Here is a 20,528-nt window from a genome sequence, read left to right as displayed (position 1 = left end):
CGTGTGATGCGTGAACGAGATCATATGAAGTTCGGGTATCATGCGGAATAAGCGTAATTGATGCTGAGGGCTCGTCATTGAGCTAGAATGGCTTTTGATTACTCGGGAGCTAAAACAAGCCCTAAGCGACTTGCAATGGTAAAGGCCAACCCCAAGCAATGCATAAGAGATATTTTAGCTGTAGGAGCTAAGTTATTGTAAAAATAGTCCGAGAGGTAAGCATGATAATAAATAATAACTTGTTGACGGCGGAGAGCATGTCAAATCTTGATGATATATCGAGAGTTACGACTTATGCATAGCCGAGAGTATGACTTGTTTTGGCCTTTGACTGGGATTGAAGGAAAAATGATGATGATTAAATACTTACTAACTTGTAAGTGAGCTTCTGTAGTACCCTGAAAATTTCCTTCTTTTTATTGTACTCTAAATAAAACCCTTTTTAGGAAATAACCAAAATATTACTGCCACCGGTGATAACGGCTAAGGCTAATTTTCAAAGTCACACAGCGAAAATCTAAAAAAAAACCAACTTTTAAAATTAAAACTTGAGTTCACAACCTCAAAACAAATGTAAAATAAAACATTCACATGCAAGTTGAAACCAATTCAAACATGACCCTTCTTAAAACCACTAAAAAAAACACAATAATGTTAGTCCATAAACAAATCAATAATTCAAAAATATCAAAACTAAGAAACATAACAAGTAACTCTCTACACTCTATCCCATCATGCTCTTCATGCTTCAAGTACCTGTTACTTCCTCTTTATTCAACCCTCTACCCACCATATAAATGGTTCATATTAGGGCCAATCCAAAGGAAACCAAACACAAACACAAAAGTACGAATAAGCAAAGTTAAGTACATATGCACCACACTAACATGAATATCCTAGCATCAAAATAAAATATTTAAAACATGCTCGCCATACGATTACAAGTCAACTTACCTTTGACTCATAACTAGCAATATTAATTATTAAATAATAATTTTGGATTACGCATCGAACGGGTTTCCTTCCTTGAAAATAGCTCATTTAAATATTGAGCTTCCAATCAGGGAGCTACCCCAATTGGCACCTACTATGTCACACTTGTGACGGAATTCCAGCGCATTAATAATAAAAGAAATTATAGCGTCCTGTACCCCTGTAGAAGCTATGGTTAAATATAAAACCCCATAACTCCCCCCATATGTTCATACTCAAGGTATATACGTTCCAAGAGTTTTGGTGCGTATCCTCTTACACTTTACGTGATTTACCAATTTAACATGTGATGACTCCAACCAATAATCAAGAATAAACATAACAACATTAAATACAAACTTCCAATTCATTCTTTAATTAATTAGTGAGCACATACTATTTATTTTAATTAAGGTTCCTTGCCTATTTTTGTGCACAAAATTGCACGATTACTACCTTGGTGCATAAAACGCACTGCTAAACATCCTTGACTCGAACTCAACTTACATGAGTGAGTAAATAAATAATTTACCTTCTTGACTCAACACCAATAATAAATGGGTAAGAAATAAATTCATGAATCATGCTCAATAATTCTAACTTTAGCTCTTTAATTCATATATAAGCCTTGCTTATTAAATACATGTTTTCTTGATACTTGAAAATAAAACATACTTCCATGATTCATACGTATTCAACTTGTATCATGCCTAAAATAACATATTCACATGCTTGCACAACAATTCATGCTCAACCAACATCAATTCCAAGCATATAATCAACCAAACAGGCTACTAACTCATCACTTAAATCGTACTTTACAATCCTAGCATGATACTACGCATACACAAATATTCTTGTGCATATACGTATCTTGAAAAAACGCCTAAACTTGGCCACACTCGCTAGAAATCACCTGGCTTAAAGCTTCCTACTGATAAGAATACATAACTATAATTAATATACTATTGTCACAAATTTCCAGAAACTATAATACACTTTAAACCTTACTAATTAGCCCAATATAATGACATAAAAGCCATAAAAAAAACCCTTTTCTTTAAGTAGGTACTTTAAATCCTTTCAAAAAGACTTAATTTTGATGACTTAAATAAAATTCCAACATAGTTATCTAATATAAAACATCACCAATAGACCAAGAAATCATATTTAAATCATTAAAACTTTTTTTTTCTTTTATGGGTAATAAAACCCTAACTCAATAATTAAAAGGTAGTGTGCATAAATAAATTCCAGCATTAATTTGAGTGCTTTAAACCATTAATTAAACAACAAACACAACCTAGGATCAAACCCTAACCATAAACCATAAATTCCCAATTTTTAGGATTTGTAAATTGGGGTTTTTGATTGAATAAAAATTTGAAAATTATATAAATAATTTAACAACATCAAATACCCAAAATCAATACCAAAACATAATCAAAATCATGCTTTAAATTAATAAAAACAACTAGAATTAAATTAGGAAAAGAAAAAGAGTTTTTTTTTTTATAATAATAATAATAATAATAATAATAATAATAATACCGAACCAAAAACAAAAGGAGAGAGAAGGAGGTGGCTGGCGGTGGTCGCCGGTTGCTACTGCTGGCCGCCGGTGGTCGCTGATGGCTGGTGGTGGCGCCGGTGGCTGCCAACGTGCGTGAGGGGGAAGAGGAGAGAGAGGTGTTGGAGAAGAGAGAAAAAGAAGAGGAAAAAGGGAGGAAAAATAAGGAGAAAAAGGAGAGAGAAAATAAAGAGAAAACTTTTGAAATTTTTGTGAAATATGACAATAATGATTTTTGAGTGAAATTTTTTAAGGTTTTGAATTATTTATACTCATCTTTTAAAACAAAAACACATAATTAAAAAACTGCCATTATTAAATCCTACTCCCCCTCGACTTCTTCCTTTGGGGCCAACTTATTGGGCTCTTAAGTGCCCTTAATTTCCCAACATGTTGATCCAATCATTCAAATAAAAATAACCCAATTCAAAACATTTTTATTGACTGAACTAATGACTCATATTATTTTATGCACACTTACATAATATTTAAATAATTAGTTTCTTTTAAAATGAAATGAATCATTTTAATTTATAAATATAAATAAAATAAATAATTTTTATATAAAAATATTATAAAAATACGGAGTATTACAGCTTCATTTGACCTTATGGGAATACACTTGGGCCCATTTAACAAAGAGCTCACCTAACATTGCCAAGATATTGCCAAGAGGGTAGCCTTGAAAAAAGAACACAAACTTTATAAGAAATCGGGTGTACAATAATTATTGTACATCTGTTATAAAAGCTGCCCTAAAGTGATCAAAAGTTACCCCCTAAATAAATAAAAGTTACCCTAATATGTATAAAAATAACCCAATACAAATATAAGTTATGTATGCTTTATTTGTAAAGAATCACATTTTAAATGACTAAAAATTAAATATTAGTGATTGAAAGTAATTATATTACCCTTATAAAACTTTTCTTGTTATCTATTTACATAAAAATTATATCAGGTTCAAAGTTACCCAAAAAAAGGTAAAAAGTTACCCTAAATTGGCCAAAAGTTACCCATATACTCTTTGTTGTACACTAATATTTTAGTGTAAACCGGGTGTACAGAAAAGTTTTTGAGAAAAGAAAGAGAAAAAGAAAGAATAATTCTTTCTATTCTTTGTCTTTTCTTGTGTAAAAGAAATACCAAGGGGTTGTTTGCTTTTTATATTTGATGAGTAGTCAGAAGGCTAGACTTGCTTTTATTAAAGTGCCGAGAGCTACGATGGTATACACTTTCTCTGTTTTTTGTCTCTTATGCGTGTCTCACCTGCCAAACATATTGAAGTTTTTCCACTTTCTTTTAATATTGGAAAAATTAACAAGATAGGTCCCAACTATTACTAGTATTCGTGTATATCATGTGACCTTGAATTTACAAAAATCAAAATTTTCCCCTTTCTTTTTGATTTCGATATAACCTCCCTCCAATATTGCAATTTTTTCTTCTTCTCTTAAATTTGTTGCAACTTTTTAAAACTTAAAATTATTGCATAAATCAATCCAATATGCATAGTGGCAAGCAACATTCGTCGGATTATATTAAAAGTTAAATTACGTAATAGGAATTTATGTAGTTATTAATTATCTACCAATTTATGTGATACATGAGCAAATTCAGCATTATAATAGATTACATATTGCCACAACCACCCCATGCCCCCTACCAATTAATAAACCACCACCATCAAAGCAACCCCAGCCACAAAACAACCAACCCAGACCACCCCCACATAACTACCAAACACCTACGCACATAAGAAAAATCACTATCATCTTCCCACAAAAAAAAAAAAAAAAAATCACCATTGTCAATGACACCGCCAGTCCACCACCACCTACCCGCTAGCCTAGATCCACAGCAAAATTACCACCGATTAACCCATCCACCTCCATAGCAAGTTTAAAACCCACCCACTCAACCACGACAAAATCGTCACCAAGAACCTACCCATCGACAACATCGTAATAACACCCCCATCAATAACCTATTCGAAGACACCAAGGCACCAACTCACCCCTACAACAACCGACCTGCCTATGCTAGTGCGCCCACCATAAAGCCCCAACACAATAACTTCATCAACCTTCGCCTAGAGAAATTTATGGCCATATATGATATATAGAAGAGGAGGTTAAGCAAAGAGAGAGAAGATGAGTAGCCATCAATTGGCCATGGTTGTGGGATAGCGGAAACGTTGGTTTCCAGTTTGAGGTGGCTTGAGTGTTGTGGCCATGGATGGGAAGTAGTGGAGAGAGAGAAAAAATGGGAGTTAGAAGAAAAATGGTTGTGGTGGAAATTCAAGTGGTTGACTGGTGGTTATGTTGTGGAGACGGAGGACGGAGTTGTGGTGGCTATGCGTAATAGGGCAAAAACTGAAAATATTTTTTTAATTAAAAAGTTTACCGGTTCAACAGGTAACAAGTCACACTAGACTGTTTAGAGAAAACAAAAGTATAGTTGGGTCTGTCCAAAGTTAATTAATAGGTTGACCCTTTTAAAGAAGATTAGTAATAGTTGGGACCTTTGTTGTTAATTTTTCCAAATATTCTGAGGGCTTGGGTTTGAGATAACCTTATAATCGTCTTTGCTCACAATCGTCACCTTGTCGAAAGTCGCTTTTTCCCTTTTATACTTTTTTTTTTTTTTTTTTTTTTTAAATTTGGGAATACCAAGGAGGCTGGGATGCCAAGAGTACATATATTTTTTCTTTAAAAACTGGAGTACCGGTGAGTGGTATGCCGAGAATAGCAGGCTGCTATGCTGAGAAAACTCGTCAATGCTGACAGCTAGCCAGTGCTGCAGGGTGGTTAATATGCTGAGAGCATGTTCCTCCTCCCTTTTCCTTGAAATTTAACAATTTTTCCCTCACCATTTATAATCGTCTCAGGCTTGCAGATCTTTGAGTTGTGCAAATTCTTTGATGATTAAGTAAATGTCGAAGGAGGGTTAACTGCCGAGAGAGTGATCGGCCATTGTAATAGGCTTAGCTCTCAAACTTGATAGCAATATTAACTTTTTTTATTTTTTATATTTTATTTTATTTTTAATTGTTGAATCGCTGAAGGCTTAGATAGCCCAGCACACCCAAGACGCTGACCATACCCGAGAGCATGAGTGAGCTAGATCTGCCAAAAGCTAGGATGTAAGGTCGAGATCCTGGGGGTACGAAGAGTGCCGAGAGACCTGCTACGCAGCTAGGCCAGTTGAGAGCTAGGTGATGAGACATGGTACCCGAGATCTAGGCGTGAGCTTGAGATAGAGCGCATAGCACGAGGCAGCGGTGCAGCGGGGCAACTCGTGGGCCCAGGGCTCAGTTATGCGGTTCGCTTGGCTAGCCTGCCCCTCAGTCTTGCTGGGTAGGCCGATCTCTTGGTTGTTTTGCGAGAGTAAAATTTCTTCTTTGTTTTTTTCCCTTTAACTTGATTATATCGAGAGGCCTGGTAGTCACGGTCGAGAAGGAGGTTGGTCGGTTGTTTAGCAGAGAGGGGAGTGGCAAGCCGAGGGGTAAGCTGGGCGTGCCGAGAGCTTGCTCGGCTGTGACGCTCGAGGGTTTACTGGTAGGCCTTCGGTGTGTTTGATTAGACTCAACTATTTTGCTATATAGTATAAAGTGATACTAAGGGGATGAGATAGGGTTGTGAGATGTGGTTGGAATGAAGAGCCGAAGGAAATAACTTTTCTTTCCATTACATGCCAAGGGCCCTACCTATCCTTCTTGCCTTTCGTATTCACATGTTTCCATCTTGTTTGTCTATCTTGTGATTTTGGATATGCATGCCAATAAGATAACTTGAGGGTGCCAAGAGCTGGTTGATAGGCTTAGCTGAGCATAAGTATTCCCCTCCCCCCTTTTTTCTTTGTATAAACACCGAGAGCTAGGTGGGAGCACCGAGGGCTATGCTTGATGCTTGATTTATTTTTCTCAAAGTGATGTTAAGTCTTAGACGGAGCTGTATGCTTGTGCGGCCGAGAGTTGGGTCACACGAGCTGATTTGAATTGAGGGCTCAATTTTTCTATCAATTATATATGTATTGAGATGGTATGTAGTGAGAACCAAGGGCTTGGATATGCGAGCTCGCCAAGCATACATTGTCCGAGAGCCTAGCTGTGTAAGCTAAGAGCTTCGCTATGCAGCCCAAGAGTCCAACTATTCAAGTTGATTTTTTGATCTTTTTTTTTTGTTACTGAAATTCCGAATGCTAGATTGGTGAGAGCCCAGCCATGCCGAGAGCCTGAGCCATTGGCTGAGTGCTGGATATGCCTTAGCGATGCCGGGAGGTATCCCTGACCTAGTATGTCGTGGGTTTGGCCTATTGGTCGAGAGCTCGGTGAGTGAAATACCGAAGGGTCGATAGGCAAGTGTTGGATAGCTGAAGGAGTGAGTGATATGCCGAGCGGAGGGAGTTTTATCCCCCGGGTGGTGGTTTTTTGAGAAAAAACCCAAAGAACTTTATACCTCGGGCCGAGGTACGTTTGTGAATAACCCCAAGACCTCAATACCCCGGGCTAAGGTACTTTTGATAATAACCCCATGAACTTTTATAGCCTAGGTCGAGATACTTTTGAGAAAAACCCCAGCAGGAGGTACCTTGAGAAATAAACCAAGTACTTTATACCCCCAGGCGGAGGTACTTTGAGAAAATTCGTGCTGAGAGCTACATCTTATGATATGCTATTATCATTTTTACTTTTCTTTTTAAGAAAACCGAGAGGTTAGGGGCAAGAAGTATTTCCGAGCGTTTGGGGTAGAGTACAGTGCCCGGAGCCTTGGGTAGGCGAGGCCGAGGGAATTTTTCCTTTGTTGTACTTAGGCAAGCCAGGAGATATGTATTGGGAGACTTTCATGAAAGGCCGAGCGGAGGGAGTGATGATCGAAAGGCCGAGTTGAGAGAGTCATTGAATAGGCCGAGCGGTGCTCGGCCAAGCTGAGAGAGTCATTAAATAGCTGAGCGGAGGAGGCCAAGTTGAGAGATGTTATTAAGTAGGCCGAGCGGAGGGAGGAGTTGAGGGCCTCTTCTAGGCTGAGAGATGCAGAGGACTTGGCTTGTCATGTTGAGGGCTAAGCCCACTATAGGTCGAGGGCCAAGCCCACTCTAAGTCGAGGGCCAAGCCCACTCTAGATCGAGGGCCTTGTTTCATATACCAAAAGTGTGCTCGAGCTAGGCCAGTTGGCCGAGAGCTCGACATGCATTATCTTGCAAAAAATGACCCAAGGTTGAGGGGTGACATAGATAAGCCAGGAGCTGAGCCTAGGATAGCGACGCTGAGAGCCTGGGGTATGCCTGGATTTTGAGTTTATCACAAACCCAAGAGATTTTTCTTTTTCTTCTTGTTGATTAAGTTGAATGTTTTGTCGGCTTGGCTTGATGTTTATTTCTAACTTTTAAATTTTGTTGATGTTGTAGGAATTGGTCCCCGGGGTGCGCTTGACTTGCATTGAAGAGATCCTCCGGCCTTGATGTTTAGACATTTAACTTTCTTTGTGATATATTTGGATATGTTGACTTGTACTTGGCATCATCCCTTCTATGTATGAGACTTTTTATTTTGACTTTGTAATATATTCATGCCCTTTCGCTTGACATTTCTCTTTGTTGGTTTGCGGTTTACTCTTTTTGATGATTCTTCATGAATTTCGAAGTACCAAGGGGCTAAAATTAAGCACCGAGTAACACTTTAGTGAGGGCTGGGCATACCTCTATTTCAAATATTGTGATAGTTGAGGGTTAATGAGCCCCATATTAAAATGAGAGCTGAGCAGAATGCTATCTCAAATCTTGAGATAAGCTGAGGGCTAAACGAGCTCCTAGTTAAAAATAATGAATGAATGATATGCTATTTCCAACATTGAGATAGGCTAAGGGCTGAAGAAAGCCTCTTGATGAAAATATATGAGAGGTATGCTATTCCGACCATGGGATAGGCTGGGGCTAAACGAGCCCTATGTTATTGTTATAAGAGAGGTACATTATCCCAAATCTTGAGATAGACTGAGATGAGCTGGGGGCTAAACGAGCCCTTTGTTATAGATGTATGAGAAGTAAGCCATCCTAACTTTTGGGATATGTTGAGGGCTAAATGAGCCCCAAGTTAAAGATGTGTGAGAGCTAGGATATCTCAACTTTTGGATAGGATGAGGGGCTAATCGAGCCCCAAGTTAAAGATGTATGAGAGCTAGGCTATCCTATCTATTGGGATAAGCTGAGGGCTAACCGAGTCTTTTGTTATTTCAGCGATTCACCAGGTCACTATCTCAAACATTGAGTATAGGCTAGCATCTTGCCCTAAACATTGGAACAAACTAGTTATTGGCAATGTCAGCTTAGCGACCTGTTGAATCCTGCATGTAGGGAGGCTCGGTGATTTTTGAGAAGAGAATGAGCTCTTAAGCTTTTAGAGCTTTGAGCGACTATATAAGTAATGATGGTGACTTTTCCAGTAGCTGGATTTTCTTAATTAATAAACTTTAACTCTTACATTGAGGTGCTATTAAAAGAAAGATCTCCTAGCATTAGCTCTTATTTCCCCTAGGGCATCATTGCAAGATGAGAAGTAGCTCAGACACAAAACCTTCTTAAGTTGTCATTCCAAGCATGTCGGTTTTCGGCTCGGCCATATAAGTATTTATGATTGATAGGGAGGGAGAGCTGAGGGCCTTGCCATTTGAAACTTGTGAGCGAAAAACCCTCGAGTGAGTGATCTCCTTGATCTTGTAAGGTTCATTTTCAAAAGGAGTGCTTTCATCTTAGCATAGCCCTCAACTAGGCATGCCAAGGGATTGGTAGAAGCATAGCCCTCGGCTAGGCATGCTGAGGGGTTGATAGAAGCATAGCCCTCGCTAGGCATGCCAAAAGGTTGATAAAATCATAGCCCTCGGCTAGGAATTGAGGGGTTGATAGTAGCATATCCCTCGGCTAGGCATGCTGAGTGGTTGATAGAAGCATAGCCCTCGGCTAGGCATGCCGAGTGGTTGATAGAAGCATAGCCCTCGGCTAGGCATGCCGAGAGGTTAATAGAAGCATATCTCTCAGCTAGGCATGTCGAGGGATTGATAGAAGCATATCCCTCAGCTAGGCATGCCGAGGGGTTGATAGTAGTATAGCCCTCGGCTAAGCATGCCGAGGGGTTGATAGTAGTATAGCCTTCAGCTAAGCATGCCGAGGGGTTGATAGAAGTATATCCCTCAGAAGCATAGCCCTCAGCTAGGCATGCCGAGGGGTTGATAGAAGCATAGCCCTCGGCTAGACATGCCGAGCCGAGGATTTGATCGGAGCATAGCCCTCGCCTAGGCATGCTGAGGGGTTGATAGTAGCTTATCCCTCGGCTAGGCATGTTGAGGGATTGATAGAAGTAAGCCCGAGGGGTTGATAGAAGCCTAGCCCTCGGCTAGGCATGCCGAGGGGTTGATTGGAGCATAGCCCTCGGCTAGGCATGCCGAGGGGTTTATAGTAGCATATTCCTTGGCTAGGCATGTCGAGGGGTTGATAGAAGCATAGCCCTCGGTTGGGAGTTGATAGAAGTATATCCCTCGACTAGGTATGTTGAGGGGTTGATAGAAGTATATCCCTTGGCTAGGCATGCCGAGGGGTTGATAGAAGCATATCCCTCGGTTGTCCCTTCTTTTTGAATTTTTCAAGTTGTACACCTTGCTTGTGACGCCTAGCTGAGAGATGGTCATGTTTTAGTGAGTTAGACCAAGTGTCGAGAGCTTGGGGTGAGTGCTGGGGGACCAAGAGCCGAGAGCTTGTCCTTCCTGTGCTGTTTTGAATTTCTGACCTTCACTTGATTTATTTTCCTTGGCTACGCCTTTTGCCAAACATGCTGAAAGATGTTCTTTGACGTGAAGTATCCGAATGAGTGGGGGTATCACGATATCGAGTTAAGCCATGCTGGAAGTCGACTCGGGTTGGGCCTCCTCGGGGTTGATCATCTCCATCCTTGGGATTCTCCCTCCTTAAGTTAAGTATCACCCGGGCATCCAACGTCCTTTCTCTCATTCTTCGCTCATAGATTATCTCTATTGCATCTCTGGTCTGGCTGGGCTGACCTGACTCCCGTCGTGCTATCGGGGATTGAAGTGTAATGCCAAGCTGAGAGGACTGGAGCTTGTGTCATGGTACGATTTCCTCAACTACATGGTTATGCCGAGTTGAGAGGACATGAGCTTTTCTAGTTGCATCTTGATATGTTCGGGGACGCCTAGTATTCACCATAGCTTTTTGTTTGTTATCCCCACAGACGGCGCCACCTGTTTTTGAAAACAGAATGCTCCTGAGAGTTTTAGGGTAAGGTATCAAGATGTCCTAGAATCCAAGCCTAATTGTCTAAGAGTTCCTTAGCTCCGCCTTTCAAAGGTATGTTCGAGGGCTCCGCCTTGACGTCAGAGGGCTCGGCCTGCAAAACAAAGAAGGTTAGCTGCCCCGGGGGCGTGACCCGGGAAAACCCCTCCGATGCTTAAGTCAGCAAATGTACTTTCTAGAGAGAGAAAATAGAGAGAGAGAGAGAAAGTAGAGACAGAAGGAGAGAGAATTAGAAAAGTCCCCACTATTAATGAATGATGAGCTATTTATAGTTCTACTTTTCAGGTGGAAGACCTGTATTTATGTGGACACATTAGGGGCAAATCCGTACTTTGTAATGATTAATGATGAGCTGGACCATGGAGGGGTATTTTTGTCATTTTAGGTACACTGGGCTTAGGACATGGACTAGGCCCAAACACCTCCTACCCGAAATCCCACACCTTTTTCTCCCCCCACTCCCTAGTCGTCGATTTCTGGTCGCAAGGAACTATGGATTGGGTGTTCGAATTATATTATTGTTGAACTCCGGGACTTTGCGAAATTGATGGTCGTGAACTTTATCTGAGATTAATCTCCACCATTTTTTGAATTTGGATGTTCGAATTTTTCGTTTAAGGAATAATATAAGGATTGCGAGAAAGAATATGGTTGGATATATGGCGAGGATTATACGACGGAAATCGTTGCATTGTAATTGAAAGCGTGGATTCTGGGATGAGGGTGGTGGTTTCGGGCCTGAGGGTGGTGTTTTCGGGCCTGAGGGTGGTGGTTTTGGGGGCTGCTATTCGGGTTTATGGGGTTGAGTTCCGGCACTTTGGAGGGGTAGGTTGGGTTGCCGAGGAAAGCAAGGGCGGGGATGGGGAGGGGAGTGCAGTGGCGGGGCTGGGGGTTTTTGTTTTTGTTTTTTTTTTTTTTTTTTTTATAGTTTTGTTTTTTGTTTTTTTTTATTATTAAAAATTAGAATAAACCTATTAAAATCCGACACGTGTCTTATAACCTAAGAAAACAATAATCCGACCGGTCAGGGATTGTTAATGGAAGATCCCTGTCAAAGGTGGGATTGTTTCTGGAATTTCAAAAGGTGGGATTGTTTACGATAGTTTCCATGTTTCTTATTAAAAATGAATATAACTATCATATTTGTTGGACCACGGCCTTAAAACGAACATTTAGTAAAAAAACACTATGAACACGTAAAAAAAATGAACGTATTAAAATTTAAACACGTAAAAAAAATGAACATTTAGTATTTTAAAGTGTACACGTCAAAAAAAATATGAACATTTTATATATTAAAAATGAAGCATTTATCATACAATGATAGAATAGCTTGACCATAACTAATAAAATGAACATTTCATCAAAATATATAAACACATTAAATAAAATGAACATTTATTATTAAAAACTGAACACCTAAAAAAATGAACACGTTAAAAAAATTATGAACATTTAGTATATTAAAAATAAATATGATTTTCATATAGGTTCAATTTCATTGGATTTAATTATTAACAAAAAATAAATCGTTAAAGTTTGTTCATTTTTTATGTACTAAATGTTCATTTTTATTGTATAAAATGTTCATTTGTACTAAATGTTCAGTTTCAAAGTACTACGCGTTCATTTTTTTTTATTTATTTATTATTTTTTATTTTTACAGAAATTATACTCAAGTTCGATTGTAAATATTTTAACTCTAAAAATTTGATTATTCACCTTAAATCTAATCTTGTCTATCGAACTTGATTAGGGGATTTTTATCCACCAAGCGCCGTTTGACAAGTGGACCAACCAGGTTCCGCCACGCGTCCTCCACGGACCACTTAAGACACGCCACGTGTCCACCCATGCCAAATGGGACAACCGGCCATCAAGGCCCATTTCAGTCTAGAAGCCCGTTCGGCCCTAGGTTTATCTTAAACCTAGAGAGTTGCACGCTTCCCAAGGCTATAAATACTCGATTAATCCTCATTAATCAAGGGACCGAATAATTTACGGAACACACTAATAGCCGGCTGATCTCGCTAGCAAAGCAGATTACCTACATTAAATACTCTCACCTAGAGAGACCTTATTACTTTAATTTCTGTATTAATTACTCCTTAATCAGGTACTAACTTGACCGTTGGAGGCGGAGCTCTCAGGAGTCTCCGTTATTTTGCAGGTACAGGCGTCCGGTTCCAGTCTCGGAATTGTAGCTCTCCCGCAGGACATCAGAAAACCCCGAAACATTTGGCGCCGTCTGTGGGGAGAGTACTTCAGAGATGGCATCCAAGTCTGTACCGACCCCAGAAGAGAGGCGTCCCCTAGACGACCCTCAAGTTCAGTCGGACCATGATACCGAAAGTGAATTTGAAGTTGAAACTCATACAGCTCCAGACGGGACCCTAAGGGCCCGCCGTACCCGTCATACTGAAATAAGGGAACGGGAGTATCTTCAAACAGGAAGCGAGCCAGCAGGCGCACCGCTTGCTCGGCAACAGCCGACTGATGGGTCTGCTCCCATCACAAGGAACGAACTCATGACCTTCATGAGGGGATTCAAGGGAGAGATCCAAGAGTTGATCAACAAAAAACCGCCTGCTTCAGTCAAAGAGCAGGCGGCCAAAAAACCTTACACTTCACTGAAGAGGAAGCCAGTTCAAGGGCGAGAGGCGACTCCCCATCCTAAATCTAAGAAGCGGGAGCCGTCTGCTCTTGATTTCACAAAACTCCGTTATCCTACGGGAAATAGGAAACCGGTTCGTCATATTCAGGCGGATGGGTCAAAGCAAACGTTCACAGATGCTCGGCACCTGCTAGAGCAGAAGAAGAGTGACCGATTATCAGAGTCGGCTTCTACTTCAAAATTTTCAGGACAGTTTGCGAAATGCCTCGATGAGGCCAACTCAGTCGTACCATGAGAGTCAGTCAGGCGGCACCTCCCGACAGTCTGGCTTTCATAGTGCGCAGGCGGTACCAAATTTGCCATTTGTGCCGCAACAACAATATTTTATGCAGCCACCTCCATTTGGTGGACCTGCAGCAAAAAAACGTCCAACCTATGGACTGGCAGCTACGGCTGCTTAGACTTGGTGAACAGCCGTCGGCCTTCTCCAAGGAAATTACTGAAGCCGCTCAGCCGGCCAAAGTAAAAAATGTTTTAGTAGGCGCCTATGATGGCACTACTAACCCGGAAGACCATCTGATGGCATTCACCAACCTGATGTACCTTCAAGGGTTGGATGATCCCACTTGGTGCAAGTGTTTCCCAGCAACTCTCAAGGGAATTGCACAGCAATGGTTCGGCAACCTGCCGACTGGTTGTGTAAACAGTTTCAGGACGCTTGCTTACTTATTTGCCTCCAACTTTGCAATGAACATCCCTGCGAAGAAAACGACCCTTGATTTGGGAACAATTCAGCAGGGTGAAAAGGAGGGGCTTCGTTCCTACATCAGGCGGTTCAACCTGATGAGAATACAGATTCAAGGGTTACCGGATGAGGTAGCTTATACTGACTTTTTTAGAGGTCTCAAAGACGGGTCTACCTTCAAATTTGATTTAGTTCGAAAAAGGGTGGCGACTCTTCAAGAGGCCTTGATTGAAGCAGAAGCCTATATACAGGCGACTGATCTGTGTACAATGAAACAGTCGGACGGGAAGAGGTTCGACAATAGAGAAGGACGACAGAAACAGTCGTCCAACAAAGATGAAAAAAGAAAAGGGGTCTGGGCGGCTGATTCCTCTAAACAGCCGGCCAAGAAGAAAAAGGAATTCAAACCATACTCCCAAAGTATGTGTTTAACAAGGATAACCAGTTTATCCTAAAAGAAATAAAGGGACGGCTCTCAATTGAGAAACCGCTCCCCATGAAGGGTTCTGTGAGCAACCGGAACCAAGACAAAATCTGTGCTTATCATGATGACATTGGTCATCACACCAACGACTGCATTAGTCTCATGCGGTACCTAGACCGCTTGGCTGATCAAGGTGATCTTGACACTTATGTCAAGAAATCTACGGGGAATACTTCCTCAAAAAAGCAGTCGGCCAAAAAGAATCAACAGGCCGACAGTTCCGATACAGATGATGCAGTCGTCTACACCATTGCAGGCGGCTTCTCAGGAGGCGGCCCCACTATTAGGGGCAACAAAGATAATATAAGGCGGTTAGATGTAAATTCCGTTCACCAAGAACGACCGTCCAAATATACATTTCCTGAGATTGTCATCACTGAAGAGGATCTAGGAGGAATAAGGGGGCCGCATGACGACCCTCTCGTTATTGAATGTAAAGTGGCCAACCAGAGAGTTGGTCGAATCCTCATAGATACTGGGAGCTCTTCAGATCTCATCAGCAGCAAATGTCTGTCAAAACTGAAATATCAGACGGACTGCATACATCCGGCCTCCCACCCTTTAATAGGGTTTGGAGGAGGAGTCGTCCACCCACTGGGACGAGTTGATCTACCCGTCCGCCTGGGCGAAAAAGGGGAAGGACGACACATGGTAGTCCGATTCCTAGTTGTAGAGGAACTCTCTGCCTACAACATGATTCTGGGTCGCCCAACCCTGAATAGTGCCAAGGCTGTTATAATCCCGTCACTTATGCTGCTTAAGTTTGAAAGGGACAATGGAACAGTCGGCTCCCTAAGGGGAGATCAGAGGATGGCCCGAGAGTGCTATCTCTCGGATGTCAAACCCACTGCTAAGGCCACTGGCTCAAGTGGAGAAAAAACAGACCTTGACAATGTCAAGGAAAGTGCGCCTGTTCAAGAAACAAGCGACAGAAAAAGAAAGGCGTCCCAGACAGAGTCCGCCAGAAAGGCAAGAAAATAGCAATCATTGGCAGAGGACCGGCCGGATGAGTTCCGCCCTCAGCCGGCTGGTGAGCATACGGACCTGATATTAGACGACTCCCGCCCTGACCGAACAGTCAAAGTTGGGACGACTGCTCTGAGAAACCTTGGTGATGACTTTCACAACCTGTTGAAAGAATACAAGGACATCTTTGCATTTGAAGTCCATGAAATGCCAGGCATTAGTCCTGATCTGGCAGTACACAAACTCGCTGTGGATCCGAAAAAGAAGCCGGTACGGCAAAAGAAGCGGAACCATGGTGAAGAAAGAGGTCAGGCGGCCGCCGCCGAAGTCAAAAAATTACTTGATGCAGGGTTCATTCGGCAATGTTACTTCCCAGATTGGGTTGCAAATGTGGTACTTGTTAAAAAGCCGAATGGCACCTGGCGAATGTGTGTAGACTACACAGACTTGAACAAGGCGTGCCCCAAAGACAGTTACCCTCTGCCAAAAATTGATAACCTGGTCGACTCAACAGCCGGCCATGCCTTGATGAGTTTTATGGACGCCTATTCTGGTTTTCATCAAATTCCTTTGTGGAAGAAAGATCAGGAGAAGACGGCCTTCGTCACTGATCAGGGATTATACTGTTATACGGTCATGCCGTTTGGTCTTAAGAATGCCCCGGCTACATTCCAACGAATGATAAACACAGTGTTCTTTGATCAGATTGGGAGAAACGTCGAGGCATACATTGATGATATGATTGTTAAGACTAAACTTCAGAAAGATCATCTGACGGACCTCCGAGAAACTTTCGCCACACTCAGGCGGCACCATGTCATGCTCAATCCCAAGAAATGTGTATTTGGAGTTGAGTCTGGGAAATTTCTCGGATTCCTTATCAACCAGAGAGGAATAGAGGCGAACCCTGAGAAGGTACAGGCGGTCATTGACATGCAGTCGCCTCGTACCGTCCGAGAGGTTCAGAAGTTAACAGGTTGTCTGGCGGCCTTGGGAAGATTTCTAAGCCGATCAGGCGACAAATGCCTATACTTTTTCCAGGCAATTAAGAAAAAGGCAAGGTTTGAATGGGGGCCGGATGCTGAGGCCGCCTTCCAGAAATTAAAGGTTCACTTGCATTCCTTGCCAAGGCTGGTCAGCCCTTTGCCCAAGGAAAATCTCTACATGTACCTGGCCGTCTCTGATCATGCGTTAAGCGCGGTGCTCCTTGCTGAAAGGGACGGCTGTCAACTTCCGGTCTACTTTGTCAGTCACGTACTGAAAAATGCCGAGTTGAGGTATCCCCTAGTGGAGAAATTTGGTCTTGCACTCTTCATGGCTGTTAAAAAATTGAAGCCCTACTTTCTGGCACATGCAGTCGTCGTGTATACCGACCAACCGATCAAACGGCCCCTTACCACCATGGAGTCCTCCGGACGAATGATCAAATGGGCCATAGAAATGCAGAGTCTCGAAGTTACTTTCGAGCCTAGAAAAGCAGTGAAGGGGCAAGCCTTTGCTGACTTTATTGTAGAGATGACTCGTCCTCCTGACTCTCAAGTTCCAGACCAAGTCTGGAAGGTATATGTGGACGGAAGCTCTACTTCAAACGGTTGTGGAGCAGGCGTCGTATGTCAATCTCCAGAGGGCGACAGGTTCGAGTATGCTCTACGCTTCAGTTTCCAGGCTTCAAACAATGAGGCCGAATATGAAGCTTTACTAGCCGGGATCCGCATGTGTAAGGCGGCCGGGGCAAGGAAAATAGACGCCTGTTCTGATTCACAACTGATAGTGAGTCAGTACAATGGCGAATACGAAGCAACACATCCGGCCATGATCAAATATTTACAGGCGGTCCGACAAGCAGTCGGCTCCCTTGAGGATTTCCATCTGATCCAAGTACCGAGATCAGAAAACAACCAGGCAGATGCACTCTCGAAATTAGCATCATCCGCCTCCTCCGATACTCCTCGAACTGTGTTTTGGGAAGTAATGGAGAAGAGAAGCATCGAGGAAAATCCTATTGGAATTCTAGACAGAAGCTCAACCTGGATGGATTCAATCAGGGCATATCTGACAAACGGTACACTGCCGGATGATCCTCAACAGGCGGCATCACTGAAAAAACGAGCCTCCTGTTTTGAAATGATACAGGGGCAACTGCACAAGAGGGGGCACCTTCAACCCTTCTTAAAGTGTGTTACTCCTGAAAAGGGACGAGAGATACTAGATGATCTTCACTCTGGTTTCTGTGCTTCCCATATAGGTGGTAGGATGCTTGCTCAAAGGGCAAGGCGGCAGGGCTACTTTTGGCCTACTTTGGAAGCAGATGCAATGGAGATGGTGAAAAAATGTGACAAGTGCCAAAGGTTTGGCAAATTAATTCACCGTCCGGCTACTGACCTCACTACCATTCACAGCCCACTACCGTTTGCTAAGTGGGGCATGGACATTCTGGGTCCATATACGCCTGCTACAGGCGGCAGAAGGTATATACTTGTTGCCGTTGACTACTTCACTAAATGGGTAGAGGCGGAGGCTGTAAAGGGAATCAAGACGAAAGATGTAATTTCATTCATTTGGAAAAACGTCATCACTCGGTTCGGGGTTCCCATGTCTATGGTTTTTGATAATGGTCCCCAATTTGAGACGCCTGTTCTCAAAAGCTGGTTGGGAGACCAAGGAATTGGACATTACTTTGCATCTGTCGGCCGTCCACAAGCAAACGGCCAGGTAGAAGCCTTTAATAAAATCATCTCAGACGGTCTCAAGAAAAAAATTGAACGAGCAGGCGGCCTATGGGCAGATGAACTACCACATGTTCTTTGGGCCATTAGGACGACTGAAAAAGGGGCGACTGGAGAAACTCCATTCCTCCTAACTTATGGTGCAGAAGCTGTTCTTCCAATAGAACACTACGAGCCGACTCTTCGAGTAATGCTATATGACGAAGAGGCAAACTGGGAAGCTATGCGCCTGGCATTAGACTCACTTCCTGAAAAGAGGGGCAATGCTGTTTTGCGCCATGAAATCTACCGCCTAAGAATGACTAGATCATACAACAAAAAAGTGCACAGGCGTCCACTCAAAGTAGGGGACTTTGTACTTAGAAAAATGGAAGCAGTTGGTAGGGCTAACGAGTCTGGCAAACTAACTCCCAACTGGGAAGGACCCTACCGAATCTATGCGGAAGTCAGGGACGGTACCTACCGTCTGGAAACACCAGACGGACAACCGTTGCCTCGAACTTGGAATGTAGATAACCTTAAGAAATATTTCTTTTGAATGATGTAAAGTAAAGAGCTACTTAAAAAAGTTGGCACTTACTATTCAATTTTGTATTACGAGGGGCATGCCGTCTGTACCTTTACAGTCGGCTACTCTCCATTGAGTTTCACTCTTTATCTTTACAGGGGCATGCCGTCTGTTCCATTACAGTCGGCTACTCTCCCTCGAGTATTTTACTCACAATACTTAGCTAAAAAGTTTAGGGCCTGGCCGATCCTGTAACTAACAGGCGGCTACCCTTCTTTTACTTAGCACATACGTTCACCAAGAACATACCAAGGCCACTGGCCGAATGATCAGACCAGGCGCCTAGTCAACTGATCTAACTTTTAAAAACTAATCCGACCTGTCCCAACATTATAGCAGGCGTCCGGCGGCATCCATTCGGATGAAATTCGTCGCAGAGAGCAGCTCCCTTTTGGGTGGAACATTGTTCTATAAACTAATTACACGGCACCTATACGACTGTCCCAAAGGGCAACCACGTAGCCGTTTTTGAGACAAGGATAACTCTATCACTAACCAAACCAGTGGTAGCAGTTGACATCTGAGTCAGATGACCGCCTGTATTACTTGGGATAAATGCAGGGGGTACCTATTGAGTTAATAGCCAACAAACATTGGCGAATCAAGGGGTCTAGCCGGCCTACGCCGCCTGGTACCTCTACTTCTCAAACAAAAGTGACGGCGACTGAGTAACTCCAAAGTTAACTCATAGTCACTCCTTCAAATTTGGTATGGAACCTAAAAAGTTTGAGTCGTCCGCCTGTTTTATACAAACAAGGGCACTCGAACCCCTATTCCTACTGGATAACCTATTGAGTAAATAGCCAACAAACATTGGTGAATCAAGGGGTCTAGCCGGCCTACGCCGCCTGATACCTTTACTACTCAATCAAGATTGTGACGAAGACTAAGTAACTCCTATGTTAACTTAATAGTCACTCAAACTTAGTACTGAGCCTAAAAGGTACGAGTCGTCCACTTGTTTTTAATAAACAAAGGCTCTCACCCAATACTCTTGCTAGGTTAACAAATAACAAATTAGAGGCCAACATTGGCAATAAAGGGAAACAACCGGTACCCGCCGCTTGTTTTCCTACTTAAATTCCTTGGCTACTTGGTAATTCTATTTACTTGGTCAAATTGAATAAAGAGTTCGAATACCGATTGATTAAATGGCCGACTGATCATCTATCCTGGAAACAGACAACCAGTCGTCCAGGGGCATAGGCGGCATACTTACTATTTGTACCTGTCTTAACGTTCGGCCATACACAACAGTCTGTCTAGTGAGCAAATTTCAAATACTTAGACAAATTTGAACAAAAACAAAAAATTTGATTAAAATGAGCCGGCCATAAAAGACCAGCAGAATATTCAAAACCCCGGCCCCCTGGCCGGGTAATTACAAAGCAAACGGCACGCAGGCCGTGAAAAAAAAAAAAAAAAAAAAAAAAAAAAATATATACTTAAAGCTTAAGAAGGGGGCAGTTCAGTATCAGCAGCAGCCGCCTGGTCAGCACTCTTCTTGCTGGACTCGGCCTTAGCTGCATCATCTTTTGATGCCTTACCCCCAAGTGGCACAAGCGCCACAACCGGCTCT

This window comes from Chenopodium quinoa, unplaced genomic scaffold, assembly GCF_001683475.1.
Source record: "Chenopodium quinoa cultivar QQ74 unplaced genomic scaffold, ASM168347v1, whole genome shotgun sequence".
Classification (NCBI taxonomy): Eukaryota; Viridiplantae; Streptophyta; class Magnoliopsida; order Caryophyllales; family Amaranthaceae; genus Chenopodium; species Chenopodium quinoa.
This window is presented reverse-complemented; position numbering follows the sequence as displayed.